This window comes from Schistocerca cancellata, chromosome 1 (genome assembly GCF_023864275.1).
Source record: "Schistocerca cancellata isolate TAMUIC-IGC-003103 chromosome 1, iqSchCanc2.1, whole genome shotgun sequence".
Classification (NCBI taxonomy): Eukaryota; Metazoa; Arthropoda; class Insecta; order Orthoptera; family Acrididae; genus Schistocerca; species Schistocerca cancellata.
The window spans coordinates 460,807,675-460,827,478 of record NC_064626.1 but is presented as its reverse complement, the minus strand read 5'-3'; the positions used below and the strand labels follow the sequence as shown (position 1 = coordinate 460,827,478).

Below are 19,804 nucleotides of genomic sequence, written 5' to 3'. Positions count from 1 at the left end.
CAGCCCACTTTGCTCCCGTACACGCGGGCCCACACGGGCGCGCCGGGGGCATAATGCTGAGATGGCCGGGAGCGGGCGTGGGAGAGGGACGGCATCAGCACATGGAGCAGGGTCGGCAGCTGTCGCCCATGGAAGAGCTCCGCCGGACTACGTCCGTCAATTGGCGGGGGATGACTCAGTGACGTTTGATTCTTCCCATCTGCTGTTGAACAAGGAATTGTCAAGTTTCATCACTACTGGATGCGGCAACATACCCGTATTTCTCAATAACGTCCGTGTGTTTGCCATGAATAACGATTTTTGTTTACATATTTGAATTTCCCATGGTAAACTGGTTTGGAAGCACACAATTTAATATCAGAAATAGAACCCTTGTTGAACAGTGTGATATATGATCTGCTGTTTGGAATAAGATATTGTGGATGCTTAACAATCCAGTCATTCCTATGTTTTAATGTAGGAGGCAAAGTAGTGAGTGGATTAAAAGCTTTTCAGTGGCATAATTGTGCATGTCAATAAGATCTACATCTACGTGGATACTCAGCAAATTGCATTTAAGTGCGTGGCAGAGGGTTCATCGAACCAGCTTCACAATTCTCTATTGTTCCAATCTTGTATAGCGCGAGGAAATAAAGAACATCTATATCTTTCCGTATGAGGTCTGATATCCGTTGTTATGGGGATCGTTTCTCCCTAGGTAAGTCGGTGTCAACAAAATATTTTCGCCTTCGGAGGAGAAAGTTGGTGATTGGAATTTCGTGAGATGATTCCGCCGCAACGAAGAACGCCTTTGTTATAATGATGTCCATCCCAAATCCTGTATAATTTCAGTGACACTCTCTCTCCTATTTCGTGATAATACAAAACGTGCTGCACTTCTTTGAAATTTCTCGATGTACTCCGTCAGTCCTATCTGATAAGGATCCCACACCGTGAAGCAGTATTCTAAAAGACGACGGACAAGCGTAGTGTTGGTAGTCTTCTTAGTAAATCTGTTACATTTTGTAAGTATCCTGCCAATAAAACGCAGTCTTTGGTTAGCCTTCCCCACAATATTTTCTAAGTGTTCCTTCCAATTTAAGTTGTTCGTAATTGTAATTCCTAGGTATTTAATTGAATTTACTGCCTTTAGATTTGACTGATTTATCGTGTAACCGTAGTTTAACGGATTCTTTTTAGCTCTCATGTGGATGACTTCACACTTTTCGTTATTTAGGGTCAACTGCCAATTTTCGCACAATACATATGTCTCTTTTAAATCGTTTTCCAGTTTGTTTTGATATTCAAATGACTTTATTAGTCCAGAATGAGATTTTCACTCTGCAGTGGAGTGTGCGCTGATATGAAACTTCCTGGCCGATTAAAACTGTCTGTCGGACCGAGACACGAACTCGGGACCTTTGCTTTTGACGGACAAATCCTCTACCATCTGAGCTACCCAAGCACGACTCACAACCCGTCCTCACAGCTTTAATTCTGTCAGTACCTCGTCTCTTATCTTCCAGACTTCACAGAAGCTCTTCTGCGAACCTTGCAGAACTAGCACACCTGGAAGAAAGGATATTGCGGAGACATAGCTTAGCCACAGGCTGGGGGATGTTTCCAGAATAAGGTTTTCACTCTGAGCTGAGTGTGCGCTGATATGAAACTTCCTGGCAGATTAAAACTGTGTGCCGGATCGAGACTCGAACTCGGGATCTTTGCCTTTCGCGGGCAAGTGGTAGAGCAGTTTTGTTGAAACTGCTATAAGCATCCCGCGTTGAAGTCTACGCCAAATTTCGAGCTTCTAGAACATCGCCAATCTTGGTGATTTTGTGTCTGTTTAAATGTGGTATGTTCGTTTCGTTTTTTTCTGCAACAGTATTCTGAATTCTGACCCGTTTTGTGTAGCAAGGAGGATCAGGTCCGCTGTTTGTTAATTTATTTGGTATAAATCTCTCAATTGCTGCCGATACTATTTCTTTAAATTCATGCCACATCTGGTCCACACTTATATCGTTATTTGGAAGGAGTGGAGATTGTCTCTCAGGAAGGCGTCAAGTCAATTTTTATCTGCTTTATCGTTTATTTTTGGAGGATTTAGGGGTTACAATATTCAATCTCGCTACGACAACTCTCTGTTCACTAAATACTGTATCCGTTTTGATACTCGTTATTAACTCAGGATTTTTTTTCTAAGAGGCCAAGTGTGTTTTCACAGCCGTTTACTATTCACGTGGGCTCATGAACTAACTGCTCGAAATAATTTTCAGAGAATATACTGGGTAATATAATTACTTAACAAAATACAGAGAAAATGAAATGTTTATGTCCCACTAAAACTACTCATTTTGAAGGCTCTCTCTTTTAATATTAAGTAATGTAAAGGTGTCCTCGATACGAAGACTGGTTTGAACATCACAGGGCTTAACAAAACATGGTCTTATGGGAAGTGGTACGTTCTTTGAACTTATGGTGGGGCATATAGTTTAAATGGCACACCTTACCACGGCTCTACTCTGCATTTCTCTCATTAACAAATGAGTGACAGAGGTAAAAGAAGCGATAAGTGACGGACCAGACCAAGATTGAACCCCATCGAGCAACTGAGAGATTCCAGTTTCTGGTAAGACTTGCTTCTTCGATCACAATCAGCAAGTTACAAGGGCTGTTTATCAAGTACTATGTAGTTATGTGAAATTTGGTGGTTGGTTATCTGCTGGTTTTCACAGTACTGGCTTCTTTATAACCACTGCACGTCCAATTCATTTTCACACTGTAGCACACTGCTTGTTACATTACAGCTTAACTTAATATCCTATTGCAAGACAACTGATAACTCAAAATATGACGACAATAAATTAAACATTGTGTAAGAGAGTCGCCACTAGGCTCCACTATTTAGAAAAGAAAGAATACGTTCTACTGTTCTTTCTTGTCCAAGTCAGGGGAGCGAATCAACTTACCTAACAGCATATACACTGAAGCGCCAAAGAAACTGGTACACCTGCCTAATATAGTGTAGGGCCCCAGCGATCACTCAGCATTACCGTAACATGCGTGGTATAGACTCGACTAATGTCTGTATTAGTGCTGGAGGGAACTGACACCATGAATCCTTCAGGGCTCTCCACAAATCCGTAAGATTACCAGGGGGTACAGATCTCTTCTGAACAGCACAATGCAAGGCATCCTAGATATGCTCTATTTTTTATATCTGGGGAGTTTTATGGCCAGTTGAAGTGTTTAAAGTCAGAAAAGTGTTCCTAGAGCCACTCTGTAGCACTTCTGGACGCGTGGGTATTGCCCAAGTCCGTTGGAATGCACAATAGACATGGATAGGTGATGAGACAATATGCTTACGTACGTGTCACCTGTCGGAGTCGTATCTAGACGTATCAAGAGCCCCATATCACTCCAGCTGCACACGCCCCACACCATTACAGGGCCTCCGCCAGCTTGAACAGTCTCCTGCTGATATGCAGTGTCCATAGATTCATGAGGTTGTCTCCATACCCGTACACATCCATCCGCTCGATACAATTTGAAACGAAACTCGTCCGACCAGGCAAAATGTTTCCAGTCATCAACAGCCCAATATCGGTGTTGACGGGCCCAGCCGAGGAGTAAAGCTTTATGTCGTGCAGTCAACAAGGGTACACGAGCGTGCCTTCGGCTCTGAAAGCCGTTATCGATGATGTTTTGTTGAATGGTTCGCACGCTGACACTTGTTGATAGCCCAGCATTGAAATCTGCAGCAATTTGCGGAAGGGTTGCACTTCTATCACGTTGAACGATTATCTTCAGTCATCTTTGGTCCCGTTCTTGCACGATCTTTTTCCGGCCGCATCCATATCGAACATTTGATGTTTTACCGGATTCCTAGTATTCACGGTACACTCGTGAAATGGCCGTACAGAAAAATCCCCCCTTCTTCGCTACGCGGAGTTGCTGTGTCCCATCGCTCGTACACCGACTACAACACCACGTTCCACCTCACTTAAATCTTTATAACCTGCCATTGAGGCAGCAGCAACTCAGTATAACAACTGCACCGGACTCTTGTCTTATATAGGCGTTGCTGACTGCAGCGCCGTATTCTGCCTGTTTACGTACCTCTGTATTTGAATACGTATGTCCATACCAGTTTCTTGGGCGCTTCAATGTGTTATGAACTGGAGGATGTTACTTATGAGATATAATGATAATTTCATACTATGAGGCACTTTAAACAGTCATTGACGTTTAATTTAAATAAATTATCACGTACTGACAAAAACATCTTAGAAATGTGTACCTGTCTAAAACTACGATAAATAAGTTCTAAAGAAAGGCTGAATTAAGAGTTAGTCGTCAGTGAGACGTCCCCTGTGTGAGACCCAGAATTTTTCGCTAATCCCTATTTTCTTCTGGACAATGTGTTCTTTAGAATTCTTTCCACACCTATCTTTTTTAATATTTTCTCATTTCGTAGTCTGATTGGCTATTTAATTTTATGCTTCTTTTTGCAGCACCACATTCCAGATTTATCCGTTTCTTCGTCTCCACCTCACCCAAAATTCAGGTTTCATAGCCACACAACGCTGTGCCTCAAATGTTCAGTTTTAATCGCTTCTTTATTTGCACGTATTTGATACCAGAGAGCTCTCTTGATGATGAAAGTTTTCTTCGTGAGCACAAGTTAGTTTGTGATTACTTTCTCCATATTGGAGAAGTGTCTCATTTCTTCTATCAATATCGCTTCTCAGTTATTATGTTAAGACGCTGCTCTCCTTTCTGCCGTTCTTCCCACTTTAATTTTATTCTCTTTATTTTACTCTTTGGTTTACTTGTACTTGACTGATATTCTGTGTTCCAATCCGTTCAGTAGCTCATTAGTTTCGTCCAGAAGAACTACAACCCCCAGACCTCTGACATGTCTCTCACCTATTTTTGTTCTTATTCTGAAATTTTCGTTCTTTTCTTTTATTTCCTTCGTTGCTTCTTCCAAATGAAACTCAAAAGGTGTTGATAAACAGCAACAATATCTTATACTTTTTTTTACCTGAGACTATTTTTCTTGAATTTCCATGTTTATGACTTCTGCTAATTATTGTACATATTTATGACTTGTGCTAGTTATTGTACATATTTACAAATTATTCGTCCGACTGTTACCTGACGACACTCACATTTATCTACTCATTCCATTTTTCATAGTCTGATGAAACATAATTCTGGAAATTTTGTAGCATGTCTCCTTTTTCACTTATCTGTGAAAGAAGATAAAATATTTTGTTGAGCAATACCTCTCCATGATTTTGGATTACTTTACGGGAGTACCTACCTTCCCCTATCCAATCAAATTTCAGAGGATAATATAAAATAATGTCAAAACATCTTGCTCTTGCTTGTAGTGTTAGAACGTAAATTCGCTTATTTGTTCGTTCATAGTTCAGAAATGGTATGTTTACATTCTGGGTGAACTGAAACTATTTCAAAACAATAAAATTAAATCACAGTACTGTAAATTATTGCTACCAAAGCTACTTCGCGTCGGCCTTTGTATTTCATTTAAAATGAACTGCCATGAAGTTAATTCCACCAAACCATCCACCGTCCATTCAAGAAAAACAGTTCAGTGTTGTTAGTCACTCTCATTGTCAGGTTATAGCACTGACTTTGACAAACCTGTACTCCCCTTGTTATGGATAATAATTCTTAACGGACGAAATTTCCAGAGAAGACAATACAAAAAAAATTGTTAATGGTTGGTTTTGCAGACACTTGTTTTACGTTAGGTTTCTCTCTATAAAATTCGTCTGTTGTTCACTGGTTACGAAAATAGTCAAACTATTCTCATAGCAGAAGGGTTAGGAACTGAGAGTAACGGAATATTTCTGACAATACTCTAGTGAAGTACCCGGTTATCGACTCTCAAACAACAACAAAATTAATATCCTGTGACGCGGCGGTTGGTCGACTATCGTGTAGTCTTCAGGACATGATCGCGGGGTTTCCTTTTCCATAAGAAAGGATTAGGTCCTGATCTGTAAGTACATTCACAAGGAATATAGCTGAATTTTTCGTTCCCTGTAATATTAAATATTTATACCAACTGTCTTAGACATTATCTTCACGATTATATTAAAAAAGAAGTAGTGAATAATTTCGCTTGCATCAGTTTTCGCTATGAGCGCATTCAGAATTCAAGAGTAATGGCGTATGTTTCTCTCTTTTCAGTTTAATTTTACAAACTTGGCTGCAGCGTCTTCTGCTATAGCGTAAAAGCGTATGCGTCAGTCCCTCTTATGTGATTAAAGAAGTCTCTGCCAGACATTCTGCAGTTTTATTCCACGACGGCTGTATTAGAAAACCTACGAGTATTTTGCCACAAAAGAAAAGTCAGCGGTATTTTCCAATATGTCAACGTTTTCCTACAGCATCTAACAGTTAATTAAACGAACACTAAAACATTGCTAGTAAGAACACCCGTTAGAAATTCGTTAAAGATAGGTACAGTCGATTTCCATAGTCATCTAAACAATCGAAACATAACAAAATTTGAAGTGTGTAAGTGGTATATACAGGGTGAATCGATATTCCACCGAGGTTATTACAACCTCGACGCAGACTGATCAGTGACTTTTCCAAGTGTTTTGATGTAAGGGACTCGATGCCTCCGTACAAAGTAATTTAATTTGATTTCTTAGCCCCATATATTTTTATATCTCTATTACACTGAAAATACACTCTCAACAACCCACGATCATCTGACTTCAATGGGTGATAGATGTGGAGAAAGTGGAGACCAGGACAGCAGTCGAACAGTCTCTGTGTCGAGGCACGCAGCGCAGCATCGGCAGGCTGCGATCTTGCGTTATCTAGTTAATCAACAACAGAGCAAATACGCCATGGCTTCGTGCAGTAGGGACACTCCGTCCGAACAGACCTCCCGTTGCCCAACGGAACTGAGCGACCTCCGTGTCATCCGCAGCGGACAGGCGTCACTGGACGCGGATATGGAGGGGCATATGGTCAGCTCACCACTCTCTCGGCCTTCGTCAGTTTTCGTGACTGGAGCCGCTATTCCTCAGTCAAGTAGCTTCTCAATTGGCATCACGAGGGCTGAATGCACCCGCTTGCCAGCAACGTTCGGCAGACCCAGATGGTCACCCATCCAAGTGCTAGTCAAGCCCGACAGCGCTTACTTCCTTTGACGTGACAGGAACCGGTGTTACCACTGCGGATGTCTTACGGTGGTGGCCCTTCCTGCTCCACTGCTGCAAGAAACAACTGGTGATAATCGCGCGGCGGTGTCGAAATTTATCGTGCAAGGAGCAGGAATTACTCATGCGTGGAAGGGCGCTCTCAGTTGGATGAACGTGGCGCTCGTAGGGCCCCCTACCAGGAAGCGAAGAGAGGCCTTCCACACTTGCGCGGAGGGCAACAACATGCTGCAGAACGCTCCGGTGGTTAAAACCTGAATTCTCTACAATGCGCGGCGTCGGGTCATTAATCGAATGCTCTTGTTTCTCCTGTTTTACACTACTGGCCATTAAAATTGCTACACCAAGGAAGAAATACAATTGATAAACGGATATTCATTAGACAAATATATTACACTAGAACTGACATGTGATTACATTTTCAAGCAATTTGGGTGCATACATCCTAAGAAATCAGTAGCCAGAACAACCACCTCTCGCCGTAATAACGGCCTTGATACGCCTGGGCAGTGAGTCAAGCAGAGCTGCCCATGCAGCTTCAACACGATACCACAGTTCATCAAGAGCAGTGACTGGCGTATTGTGACGAGCCAGTTGCTCGGACACCATTGACCAGAGGTTTTCAATCGGTGGGAGATCTGAAGAATGTGCTAGCCAGGGCAGCAGTCGAACTTTTTCTGTATCCAGAAAGGCCCGTACAGAACCTGCAGCATGCGGTCGTGCATTATCCTGCTGAAATGTATGGTTTCGCAGGGATCGAATGAAGGGTAGATCCACGGGTCGTAACACATCTGAAATGTAACGTCCACTGTTCAAAGTGCCGTCAATGCGAACAAGAGGTTCAAAAATGGTTCAAATGGCTCTGAGCACTACGGGACTCAACTTCTGAGGTCATTAGTCCCCTAGAACTTAGAACTAGTTAAACATAACTAACCTAAGGACGTCACACACATCCATTCCCGAGGCAGGATTCGACCCTGCGACCATAGCGATCACGCGGTTCCAGACTGCAACGCCTAGAACCGCACCGCCACTTCGGCCGGCGCGAACAAGAGGTGACCGTGACGTGTAACCAATGGCACCCCATACCACCACGCCGGGTGATACGCCAGTATGTCATATGACGAATATATGCTTCCAGTGTGCGTTCACCGCGATGTCGCCAAACACGGATGCGACCATTATGAAGCTGTAAACAGAACCTGGATTCATCCCAAAAAATGACATTTTGCCATTCGTGCACCCAGGTTCGTCGTTGAGTACACCATCGCAGGCGCTCCTGTCTGCGTTGCAGCGTCAAGGGCAACGGCAGCCATGGTCTCCGAGCTGATAGTCCATGCTGCTGCAAACGTCGTCGAACTGTTCGTGCAGATAGTTGTTGTCATGCAAACGTCCCCATCTGTTGACTCAGGGATCGAGACGTGGCTGCACGATCCGTTACAGCCATGCGGATAAGATGCCTGTCATCTCGACTGCTAGTGATACGAGGCAGTTGGGATCCAGCACGGCGTTCCGTATTACTCTCCTGAACCCACCTATTCCGTATTCTGCCAACAGTCATTGGATCTCGACCAATGCCAGCAGCAATGTCGCGATACGATAAACCGCAATCGCGATAGGCTACAATCCGACCTTTATCAAAGTCGGAAACGTGATGGTACGCTTGTCTCCTCCTTACACGAGGCATCACATCAACGTTTCACCAGGCAACGCCGGTCAACTGCTGTTTGTGTATGAGAAATCGGCTGGAAACTTTCCTCATGTCAGCACGTTGTAGGTGTTGCCACCGGGGCCAACCTTGTGTGAATACTCTGAAAAGCTAATCATTTGCATATCAATGCATCTTCTTCCTGTCGGTTAAATTTCGCGTCTGTAGCACGTCATCTTCTTGGTGTAGCAATTTTAATGGCCAGTAGTTTAATTTAATGGCAGCCAGTGCTATATTCCATATGGTACTTAGTTGAAAGCCCGCATATTTGTTGATAAGACCGTCTACCATGAGGATATATCTGGCCTCCTTGAAAAAATAATCCCAGAATCACGGTGCTGATGGTATAATTTAATGACATCCAGTTCTCAGATGAAACAAACACGATCAGCGTTCTGGAATACTGTTTTTAAGGAGGCCATACGTGTCTGCACGGCAGACAATCTTATCAACAGGGATACGGGATTTCAGCTAAGTACTGGAAACAGGGGAAAGGAGAATCTCCGATTCTTGACTTGCAGAGAGTTAATTCAGCCTTTAACCACAGCAGCGTCCAGCGGCACTGTCATTGCCCACTCTGCACACTCGGAAATCCTGTTTTCGATTGCCGATACGGGGCACTATGAATGCCACTTTTATCAGACTGTGAGCGCATTTCTCCGCAAGCATAATTCCTGCTCCTGGCCGGATAAATTTCGACGCCGCTTCGCGGGTGTCATCAGTCACGTGTTGAAGCAGCTGCGATGATAACTACTACCACCTGAAGTAGTAGTAGTAGTATGCTATTCTGCCTTACAGCAGGTCTTGTCCTGGGTTAAGCCTCTTCCACTTTTGTCTGTCCATAGCCAGTCTTTTCATTTCTGAATATTTGTCTCCTTTTATATTGTCCAGCATTTAATGTCTTCTTTTTCCTCTTCCCCTTTTCCCCTCCACCATTCCTTCTTTTCCTTCCTTCAATAAACAGTCGCTCCTCAAACAATGTCCAATCCAGTTCAGTTTTCTCTTTCTGATAACTTTCAGCATGTATCTTTCTTCTCCAACTCTTCTTAATACTTCTTCATTTCTTACTCGGTCTTCTCATTTCACTTTTTTCCATTCTTCTTCATATTCACATCTCTAGTGCCTCCAATCTTCTTTCATCTTCCTTCCTCAATGTCCATGTCTCCGCACCATGTAGTGCAACGCTCCAGATGTAACATTTGGCAAGTCTTTTCCTTAGATCTTTGTTTAGTGGTCAACAAAGTAATTTCTGTTTCCTCTTGAATCCTTCTTTTGCAATTGCAATTCTTTTCCTAATTTCTGTTTAGCAATACATATCATCCATTATTACACTTCCCAAGTAACTGACGTTATGCACTTGCTCTATTCCCTCTCCCCCTATTTTCATACGGCATTTTCTCCCCTTTCCTCCAATTACCATGCTTTTCGTTTCCTTCTTGTTAATCTTCATTCCATATTCTTCTAATTTTGTGTTTAGGTCATCTTTAGTTGATCTGAACCACCTGAAGACTTTGAACAGTTGTTTGGACAAAATATAGTGGGACCTGCACAGCGTCATGCGGCGGCAGACCCGAGGAGTGTACTTGAAAGATGTCGGTCGTCGCGGGTGAGGGCCGCATAGAGTCGTCGAGATGTTTCATGGCGGTGAGTGTGACCTCCCTGAATGCATTGATTCCATAGTCACACGACTGTCGTTGGACCCCGAATAATGCGAGCAGCCATGCCAGGAAACAGTAAACTGCATTCTCGGTAGATCACGATCCTGCCATTACCGAATTCCGACACGTGCTTCTCAAATTCTTCTGCCCCGAGGTATATCACGAGCTTCTCACAAACAAACAACACTGAAATGCGACTTCTGAAGAGAAACTTGCTGCGTTATTTTTCCTTCTATTCAGGATGTAGATAGCGTTTCCCTTACGTTCTTCTTGGTGCGGCTGTGCTGAGATGTTAGCGCTCGCTCATCTAAAGGACCACAAACACGAGCGACGGATCGCAGCGATCCATCGCCCGGGTGGCCGATTGCTCCGTAGATCGCACGTGTGTGGGCAAATCGCAGCGATCGGCCGCTGATCGCATGGAAATCCCAGGCAATATGGTGTATCGCTTGTGATTCGTGCAAGCAGTATGGCTGCCCACCTGGTTAGTAGCGGTGTATGGCAATGTGGCAGAGACTAGTTTCTCTATTTATCAAGCGTGGCTGTGCAGTTTTGTTTCGTTTCCCTTTGCCCATGTTGAGAGAGAAATTTACGTTCGGATTTTTATAATTATTCATGGACCACAGACTGCTCTGAGAAATGAAATGGGAGCCGGAGTTATCATTTATATTAAGAAATGATACCCTTCGATTTTGCAGTGAGTAGCATTTTGAACCTTGTGTTATACAGGGTGTTTCTAAAAGGACATTACACCTTTAAAAATTCGTATTAATTTATTGAAAGAAGATGTAGAGATAGGTTTAGTGTTAGTTTGTAGGGAAACACATCAAGTTTTTTACCTTAAACTAAAGATGTTGTATGTGGTTTCCGTTGGTTATCGTGCACACATCTCATCGGAAGTCAGTTTCTTCCCAAACTCGCTGTGGCATTGCAGGTGTAACTTGCTCAGTGGCGGCGTAAATTCTTGCTCTAAGTTCAGGTAGAGAAACCGGCACAGGAAGTACAAACTCGATATCCTTGACGAATCCCCATAAAAAAATCGAGTGGTGTCAGGCCTGGGGAACTTGTGGGACATCCAACTGAAGCATCACTCCCAATCCACTGACCTGGAAACCGATCACTGAGAAAATCCCAGGCATCAGCCAGGTAGTGGGGGGGTGCATCATTTTGCATGAAGTAACCATTTCGCTCTTGGTCGTCTTCATCGATCTTTGGTATCACAAATTGTTGTAACATATCCAGGTAGCTTCACTGTATGATTAAATGACGATGGCGTCCTCTTGGGTAAAATATTCCGGAGGTAAAATAGTCCCCCATTCGGATCTCCGGGCGGGGACTACTCAAGAGGATGTCGTTATCAGGAGAAAGAAAACTGGCGTTCTACGGATCGGAGCGTGGAATGTCAGATCCCTTAATCGGGCAGGTAGGTTAGAAAATTTAAAAAGGGAAATGGATAGGTTAAAGTTAGATATAGTGGGAATTAGTGAAGTTCGGTGGCAGGAGGAACAAGACTTCTGGTCAGGTGACTACAGGGTTATAAACACAAAATCAAATAGGGATAATGCAGGAGTAGGTTTAATAATGAATAGGAAAATAGGAATGCGGGTAAGCTATTAAAACAGCATAGTGAACGCATTATTGTGGCCAAGATAGATATATAATAACAGATCAGGAATTCAGGAAGGCTGTGAGGGACACACGTGTATTCAGGGGATTCTTTGATGACACTGATCATTATTTAATCTGCAGTGAAATTGGGATTGTGAGGCCGAAAGTGCAGGAGGTAAGGTCCATATGTAGGAGGATAAGAGTGGAGAAACTTCAGGATAAGGAAATCAGGCACAAGTACATAACAGCGATCTCAGAAAGGTACCAGTTAGTTGAATGTAGCCAATTACAGTCATTGGAAAAGGAATGGACAAGGTACAGGGACACAGTACTAGATGTGGCTAAAGAATGTCTTGGAACAGTAATGTGTAAAAGTAGGAAGAAGCAAACAGCTTGGTGGAATGATACAGTCAAGGCAGCCTGTAAAAGGAAAAAGAAGGCGTATCAAAAATGGCTACATACCAGAACCCAGATAGACAGAGAAAGTTACGTTGAAGAAAGAAACAAAGCCAAACAGATAATTGCAGCATCCAAGAAGAAATCGTGGGAAGACTTTGGAAACAGGTTGGAGACTATGGGTCATGCTGCTGGAAAACCATTCTGGAGTGTAATTAGCAGTCTTCGAAAGGGAGGTAAGAAGGAAATGACAAGTATTTTGGACAGGTCAGGAAAACTGCTGGTGAATCCTGTGGATGCCTTGGGAAGATGGAGGGAATATTTTGAAGAGTTGCTCAATGTAGGTGAAAATGCGATCAGTAATGTTTCAGATTTCGAGGTAGAATGGGATAGGAATGATGATGGAAATAGGATCACATTCGAGGAAGTGGAAAAAATGGTCAATAGATTGCAGTGCAATAAAGCGGCTGGGGTGGATGAAATTAAGTCGGAACTCATCAAATACAGTGGAATGTCAGGTCTTAAATGGCTACACAGGATAATTGAAATGGCCTGGGAGTCGGGACAGGTTCCATCAGACACTGGACAAAAGCAGTAATCACACCAAGTGCGAGTATTAGTTGAGGAGCAATTGGATGAAAATCAGTGTGGGTTTAGGCCACTTAGAGGTTGTCAGGACCAGATCTTTAGCTTACGGCAAATAATGGAGAAGTGTTATGAGTGGAACAGGGAATTGTATCTATGCTTTATAGATCTAGAAAAGGCATATGACCGGGTTCCTAGGAGGAAGTTATTGTCTGTTCTACAAGATTATGGAATACGAGGCAAACTTTTGCAAGCAATTAAATGTCTTTACATGGATAGTCAGGCAGCAGTTAGAGTTGATGGTAAATTGAGTTCATGGTTCAGAGTAGTTTCAGGGGTAAGACAAGGCTGCAACCTGTCTCCACTGTTGTTCATATTATTCATGGATCATATGTTGAAAACAATAGACTGGCTGGGTGAGATTAAGATATGTGAACACAAAATAAGCAGTCTTGCATATGCGGATGACTTAGTTGTGATTGCAGATTCGATTGAAAGTTTGCAAAGTAATATTTCAGAGCTAGATCAGAAATGTAAGGACTATGGTATGAAGATTAGCATCTCCAAAACGAAAGTAATGTCAGTGGGAAAGAAATATAAACGGGTTGAGTGCCAAATAGGAGGAACAAAGTTAGAACAGGTGGACGGTTTCAAGTACTTAGGATGCATATTCTCACAGGATGGCAACATAGTGAAAGAACTGGAAGCGAGGTGTAGCAAAGCTAATGCAGTGAGCGCTCAGCTACGATCTACTCTCTTCTGCAAGAAGGAAGTCAGTACCAAGACTAAGTTATCTGTGCACCGTTCAATCTTTCGACCAACTTTGTTGTATGGGAGCGAAAGCTGGGTGGATTCAGGTTACCTTATCAACAAGGTTGAGGTTACGGATATGAAAGTAGCTAGGATGATTGCAGGTACTAGTAGATGGGAACAATGGCAGGAGGGTGTCCACAATGAGGAAATCAAAGAAAAACTGGGAATGAACTCTATAGATGTAGCAGTCAGGGCGAACAGGCTTAGATGGTGGGGTCATGTTACACGCATGGGAGAAGCAACGTTACCCAAGAGACTCATGGATTCAGCAGTAGAGGGCAGGAGGAGTCGGGGCAGACCGAGGAGAAGGTACCTGGATTCGGTTAAGAATGATTTTGAAGTAATAGGTTTAACATCAGAAGAGGCATCAATGTTAGCACTGAATAGGGGATCATGGAGGAACTGTATAAGGGGGGCTATGCTCCAGGCTGAACGCTGAAAGGCATAATCAGTCGTAAATGATGATGATGATGATGATGAGATAGATACGAAGCCCACACCTACTACAGGAGTACAAGTTTATATGCCAACTAGCTCTGCAGATGACGAAGAAATTGAAGAAATGTATGATGAAATAAAAGAAATTATTCAGATAGTGAAGGGTGACGAAAATTTAATAGTCATGGGTGATTGGAATTCGGTAGTAGGAAAAGGGAGAGAAGGAAACGTAGTAGGTGAATATGGATTGGGGCTAAGAAATGAAAGAGGAAGCCGCCTGGTAAAATTTTGCACAGAGCACAACTTAATCATAGCCAACACTTGGTTCAAGAATCATAAAAGAAGGCTGTATACATGGAAGAAGCCTGGAGATACTGACAGGTTTCAGATAGATTATATAATGGTAAGACAGAGATTTAGGAACCAGGTTTTAAATTGTAAGACATTTCCAGTGGCAGATGTGGACTCTGACCACAATCTATTGGTTATGACCTGTAGATTAAAACTGAAGAAACTGCAAAAAGGTGGGAATTTAAGGAGATGGGACCTGGATAAACTGAAAGAACCAGAGGTTGTACAGAGTTTCAGGGAGAGCGTAAGGGAACAATTGACAGGAATGGGGGAAATGAATACAGTAGAAGAAGAATGGGTAGCTCTGAGGGATGAAGTAGTGAAGGCAGCAGAGGATCAAGAACGTAAAACGATGAGGGCTAGTAGAAATCCTTGGGTAACAGAAGAAATATTGAATTTAATTGTTGCAAGGAGAAAATATAAAATTGCAGTAAATGAAGCAGGCAAAAAGGAATACAAACGTCTCAAAAATGAGATCGACAGGAAGTGCAAAATGGCTAAGCAGGGATAGCTAGAGGACAAATGTAAGGATGTAGAGGCTTATCTCACTAGGGGTAAGATAGATACTGCCTACAGGAAAATTAAAGAGACCTTTGGAGATAAGAGAACCACTTGTATTAACATCAAGAGCTCAGATGGAAACCCAGTTCTAAGCAAAGAAGGGAAAGCAGAAAGGTGGACGGAGTATATAGAGGGTCTATACAAGGGCGATGTACTTGAGGACAATATTATGGAAATGGACCAGGATGTAGATGAAGATGAAATGGGAGATACGATACTGCGTGAAGAGTTTGACAGAGCACTGAAAGACCTGAATCGAAACAAGGCCCCCGGAGTAGACAACATTCCATTGGAACTACTGACGGCCTTGGGAGAGCTAGTCCTGACAAAACTCTACCATCTGGTGAGCAAGATGTATGAAACAGGCGAAATACCCTCAGACTTCAAGAAGAATATAATTATTCCAATCCCAAAGAAAGCAGGTGTTGACAGATGTGAAAATTACCGAACTATCAGTTTAATAAGTCACAGCTGCAAAATACTAACGCGAATTCTTTACAGACGAATGGAAAAACTAGTTGAAGCCGACCTCGGGGAAGATCAGTTTGGATTCCGTAGAAATGTTGGAACACGTGAGGCAATACTGACCCTACGACTTATCTTAGAAGCTAGATTAAGGAAGGGCAAACATACGTTTCTCGCATTTGTAGACTTAGAGAAAGCTTTTGACAATGTTGACTGGAATACTCTCTTTCAAATTCTGAAGGTGGCAGGGGTAAGATACAGGGAGAGAAAGGCTATTTACAATTTGTACAGAAACCATATGGCAGTTATAAGAGTCGAGGGACATGAAAGGGAAGCAGTGGTTGGGAAGGGAGTGACACAGGGTTGTAGTCTCCCCCCGAAGTTATTCAATCTGTATATTGAGCAAGCAGTGAAAGAAACAAAAGAAAAATTCGGAGTAGGTATTAAAATCCATGGAGAAGAAATAAAAACTTTGAGGTTCGCCGATGACATCGTAATTCTGTCAGAGACAGCAAAGGACTTGGAAGAGCAGTTGAACGGAATGGATAGTGTCTTGAAAGGAGGATATAAGATGAACACCAACAAAAGCAAAACGAGGATAATGGAATGTAGTCGAATTAAGTCGAGTGATGCTGAGGCAATTAGATTAGGAAATGAGACAGTTAAAGTAGTAAAGGAGTTTTGCTATTTGGGGAGCAAAATAACTGATGATGGTCGAAGTAGAGAGGATATAAAATGTAGACTGGCAATGGCAAGGAAAGCGTTTCTGAAGGAGAGAAATTTGTTAACATCGAGTATAGATTTAAGTGTCAGGAAGCCGTTTTTGAAAGTATTTGTATGGAGTGTAGCCATGTATGGGAGTGAAACGTGGACAATAAATAGTTTGGACAAGAAGAGAAGCATTCGAAATGTGGTGCTACAGAAGAATGCTGAAGATTAGATGGGTAGATCACATAACTAATGAGGAAGTACTGAATAGGACTGGGGAGAAGAGAAGTTTGTGGCACAACTTGACCAGAAGAAGGGATCGGTTGGTAGGACATGTTCTGAGGCATCAAGGGATCACCAATTTAGTATTGGAGGGCAGCGTGGAGGGTAAAAATCGTAGAGGGAGACCAAGAGATGAATACACTAAGCAGATTCAGAAGGATGTAGGTTGCAGTAGGTACTGGGAGATGAAGAAGCTTGCACAGGATAGAGTAGCATGGAGAGCTGCATCAAACCAGTCTCAGGACTGAAGATCACAACAACAACAACATCCAGGTACCTATCCCGTTGATGGCTCTGTCACGGAAAAAATGGGGCATACACTTTGTTCTTGCTCAATGCGTAAAAACCGTTCATTTTAGGGCTATCACGAACATGTTGCAATATTTGATGTGGATTTTCACTGCCCAAAATCCTACAGTTATGTGTGTTAACCTTGCCACTTAAGTGAAAATTCGACTCGTCAGTAAAGATGATCTTGTTCAAAAAAACGTTCATCCTCGTGTAATCGATTTAACATATCCGAACAGAAGTTCTTGCAAGCAGTTTTATCGGTGTCATTTATTGCTTTTACGATCGTCAATCTGTACGGTTTCATATGCAAGCTGTTTCTCAACACACGCCAAACAGTCATACGTGGGATTTGCAGTTCGCGAGTGATACACGCTGGGTCGATTTCGTAGGGCTGTTGACAAAACATTGTATCTCTCGCTCAACCATGTCGTCAGATGTGCTGGACGACCTGATGATTTCCCATGTCTTACCGAGCACCCTTTTTCTACAAAATATTTATGCCACTCATAAACTGTATGCCAACGAGGGGGATCTTTAGTGTATTTGGTACGGAAATTACGCTGGACTGTTTTCGCCGACTTCGATTCTTCAAACCAAAACACACAGCTAGCACGCTCGGATCCACTGAAGGCATCATCTTTAACACAACTGCCGCTAGCGCTTCTTACGCTACGATTCGGCACTAGAGAACTACGCGAGACAAAAGTTGATGAATTTCCTTAGCAATTCTACAATCATCTCTGTAGGTACTATGAATTAACTATATGAATTTTCAAAATTGTTAAGTCCTTTTTGAAACACCCTGTAGAAGTAGAATTGATGGGAAGCTCATAGTAGTAGCCGTGATACAATGGGCTTCCTCTTATGATTTTGAGTTATTTCTGAAATAATCATGTGCATTATTAAGTCTTTAATTTGTAAACAGGATGATACGCGATACGTGCCTGTACTGTAATATTAAGATGACATTTTAATTTAAATGTTCAGGGTAAATCTGTTATACAGTTATATTCAAGTCACCTGTCATTCCTTATAATATAACTCTCCTTCATACATTTTATAACAACAGTTACAGTTATCAGTAGTCTTACCGCTGAAAATATCTCTACAGACACACCGAGTAAATTATGTATATATACTTGCAGTTAAATTATAAGACCAATGAAAAAAAAGGAATTGATGACTAATACACGTATAAGGAATTGTAATGGCACACTGGAAAGATGTACACAACGCATCTGACTTCAGTAGAAAATGTAATGTACGCGTACTCTATTAAGTAACCCACAGTTCCCAAGAAAGGCGTTTCGAAAAAAGCTCAATAAATTATTATTCATGTTTCAAATAAACGCGAATTATAATTTTAAATTTATAAAGTCTGTGAAGTTAGTCGCAGTTCCCAAGTAAAGCGTTTCGAGACAAGTTTAATAAATTATAATTCTTGTTTATGTTTTGCAAGTATGTATATCGCCACAGTGTAGCGATAGTCAGCGCTAGTCACAAACATGGCGAGTTCAGGTGCGGAGCGAGCTTTCTGTGTGTTGGAGTTCCACAAAAACAAGTGTTGAAATGGTTCAACTGGCTCTGAGCACTATGGGACTCAACTTCTGAGGTCATCAGTCCCCTAGAACTCTGAACTACTTGAACCTAACTAACCTAAGGACATCACACACACCCATGCCCGAGGCAGGATTCGAACCTGCGACCGTAGCGGTCGCGCGATTCCAGACTGTAGCGCCTAGAACCGCTCGGCCACCCCGGCCGGCAAGAAACAAGTGTGCTACAGCTGTTCAACGGATGTTTGGAACCAAATGCGGTAAGTAGCCACCAACAAGGAACATCCGTTGAACAGCTGTAGCACACTTTTTTTTTTCGAACTCCAACACACAGAAAGCTCGCTCCGCACCTGAATTCGCCATGTTTGCGCCTAGCGCTGACTATCGGCAAATTATCAAACTAAGCTGTGGCGGTACACATAAAAAAAATTTAGGTTTTCTCTTCAAAATGGCATATGTACGTTATCTGTCCAATGTCTGGTTCTTGTGCTATAAATAATTGAAAGTGTTCCCGCACTTTATGAACACCCTGTATTCGTGGGGATACGGAAATCAGCTGCAGCACCTATACACAACAGTTCATTTTCCATACTCCTCGACACAGTGTCATTCGCAATACTGACTGAAACTGCTCGAAAAAATGAGAATTTCACTCTGCAGCGGAGTGTGCGCTGATATGAAACTTCCTGGCGGAACCGAGACTCGAACTCGGGACCTTTGCCTTTCGCGGGCAAGTGCTCTACCAACTGAGCTACCCAAGCACGACTCACGCCCCGTCCTCACAGCTTTACTTCTGCCAGTACCTCGTCTCCTACCTTCCAAACTTTCTCACTCTGGAAACATCCCCCAGGCTGTGGCTAAGCCATGTCTCCGCAGTATCCTTTCTTTCAGGAGTGCTAGTTCTGCAAGATTCGCAGGAGAGCTCCTGTAAAGTTTGGAAGGTAGGAGACGAGGTACTGGTAGAAGTAAAGCTGTGAGGAGGGGGCGTGAGCCGTGCTTGGGTAGCTCAGTTGGTACAGCACTTGCCCGCGAAAGGCAAAGGTCCCGAGTTCGAGTCTCGGTCCGGCACACAGTTTTAATCTGCCAGGAAGTTTCACTGCTCGACAAATTGCTCGTGTGTGAGATGTCGACGCGAGCGACCGATTGCACGCGGTATCACGTACGACGGACCGCTGCGATCCGTCTCTCGGGTGTGGG

General features: G+C 42.8%; 1 protein-coding gene across 1 annotated transcript in view; it reads left to right on the top strand.

Annotated features, from left to right (window-relative positions):
• LOC126177043 (carboxylesterase 4A-like) overlaps positions 1 to 19,804 on the top strand; it is a 388,219-nt gene that overhangs the window by 191,870 nt on the left and 176,545 nt on the right. The gene's annotated exons all lie outside the window — the stretch shown is intronic.